Raw genomic sequence first — 2,558 nt, forward strand, 5'->3', positions numbered from 1 at the left:
GTTTATCTGTTACATATGTCAACATATTATGTTGGGTTAAGGTTGTACTGCTTTGTGCGGTAGCCAAAAAACCCGAGAGCAATCCACACATAAGATGTTGACCCCGAGGGTAAACCAGGCTTATGTTGTGATCTCAGGACAATCCAGATATGAGATGGGGCCCGATAGGCATGCCAGACTCATACTGTGGGCTCATGGATAATCCAATCTTTTAGTTGTGGACCCAATATATGCTATTATATGTATGTGTGTGATTGGTATTTTGAGGGAACTCGCTAAGCTTTGGCTTATAATTTTTAGTTTATTGTTTCTGGTATTTCCTAAGGATCATGGGAAAGCAAAGGTGTGATTGTGCACAACTTCCTGTTTTATGTCACTGGGTCTTGGGAAAAACCTTGATTTGGAAATAATGCATTTGAAACAATGACTCTTTTGTAAAAAAAATATTGGTTAATGGTTGATTTTGAAAATTTTAAATTCCTTTGATTTTTGGAGTGTTACATGTAGGTTATTATTTTAACTACTATTTGGATGATGTGGCATTTCAGGAATAATATAGGGTGCTCTTTGGTTCATAGAATGTTTCTGAAGGAAATGGAATTGGAATTGTAAAAGGAAGTTGTCAGGAATTTGAATCCAATTCCATATCCTCTTTGGTTGACAGGAAATGGAATTAGAATTAATTTTAGATTATGTTTGGTTCATTGGAAATGGAATTGGAATCCATGTAAAATGATAGAATTACCATTTTTTGTCTGTTTTGCTTAATTTTACTTTATTTTCTACCTTATACGTAAAGATAAATTATATAAATTACAAAAATTATAAAATCTCAGTAGTGGCGGTGGTAGTGGCGATGGTGGAAGCGGTGGTGGTGGGTACTGATGGTGGCGACGGTGGTAGTGGTGTTGGGTGATTGTAGTGGTGGTGGTGGTGGTGGTGGTGGCGATGGAGGTGGTGGCGGTGGTGGTAGTAGTGGTGGTGGTAACGGCGGTAATGATGGTGGCAATGGTGGTGATGGCGGCGACGGTGGTAATGGTGGTGGGTGATGGTAGTGGTGGTGGATGAGGTGGTAGTGGTGGTGGTGGCGGTGGTGGCTGGTAGCGGCGGTGGCAATGATGGTGTTAATGGTGGTGGTAGTCGGTGGCAAGGTTACATATATTAAAGGTAATAAATTAGTGTGACCTGCCTAAAACATTTTAAATGAACTACCTAATGTTTTTGGTAAACAAAAAAATATATAAATCAATTTTAAAGCCCATGTTTTTTATAGCACAAAATTTTTAGATATAATCCAATATGTATAGCTCAATATAAAATTAAATTAAATTTAAAAATAAAAATAAAAAAAAAAATAAAAAAAAAAGAAAGAAATAAACGTGATTACTCACGGCAGCGGCTCAATACGCAACAACGACAACTCCAAAGACAAGGCTTCCGTCAATTCATAATTCATTAGGCATCATCGATTCATGATCACAAATCACAATTTCATTATATTTTTTAACTTATTGTTTCATTGTATTATTCTTCTTTTATGCTAATATTATTAATATTAAATATTTATTAATAATGAATTGTGAATATGAGAATATCGATTACATTTTTTTTTTTGCTAATATTAAATATTGAAGTGTGATTTGTGCATCATTCAATGATTCCACAATATAAGTTTTGATTGTTTTATGATTTTATACTAGGTTTTTTTTTTATTGTTTCAATGCAAATGGATTATTTGATTATTGTTCATTTGTTTTATTATTCGATATTTCGATTGTTCTTTGTGAATTACGAACTCTAAAATAAGAAATTAGAAAAGCGTACTTCCACAACATATTTTTGTTTATACGACTCGATCCAATTCGGACCAGCAATTAGTGTTTTTTTTCCATTTATTATCGGTTTCATTTAAAAAGTGAACCATATGGTTTTACGTTATAAACTTGTCACTGGCGGTGTTGATGGTAGGTGGTGGTGGTAGTGGCGGTTGGGGGTCTGTAGCAATAGCGGTGGGTGTTGGTTTTCTGATAAGTAAGTGAGGCATTTTGTAATCTATCACTTTCCTTGATGATAATGAATGTTTTTCATCCAACTTTGGAAGGAATTCACTTTCCTCCATGATAGCGTGCCCCCCTTGGCGCATGCCAAGATCCACGGCCAACCACGCCAGAAACTACTCTAGACCAGCAGCGCAGCCGGGGGACTCCCCACGACAGCCGCCTCGGGAAAGTTTTGCGCCCACAAGCGCCTGCACAACAAAGGACACCCGCGCAGAGCTAGACCCCGCAACGGATACTTTCCGCTTCACGACAAACCCAACACCTCCAAACAATAAGGAGTAAGTTCAAAACATTACCACATGAACATATCGTTAGCTCTGACTCAGTAAAGAACACGATTACCCAATCAGCGTGCCCGATCATGTCGGGTCTGACGGCCTTGTCCAATGTACGGACTAGCAGTATAAAAGGTCTCCTCCACCATCGTGTAAAGTAAGTCATTTTCACCATTTTCCTTCATACACTCTCAGATAAGGCATTGATTTGACGGTTAGAGTG

This window comes from Lactuca serriola, chromosome 5 (assembly GCF_051521515.1).
Source record: "Lactuca serriola cultivar US96UC23 chromosome 5, Lser_US96UC23_V15, whole genome shotgun sequence".
Taxonomy (NCBI): Eukaryota; Viridiplantae; Streptophyta; class Magnoliopsida; order Asterales; family Asteraceae; genus Lactuca; species Lactuca serriola.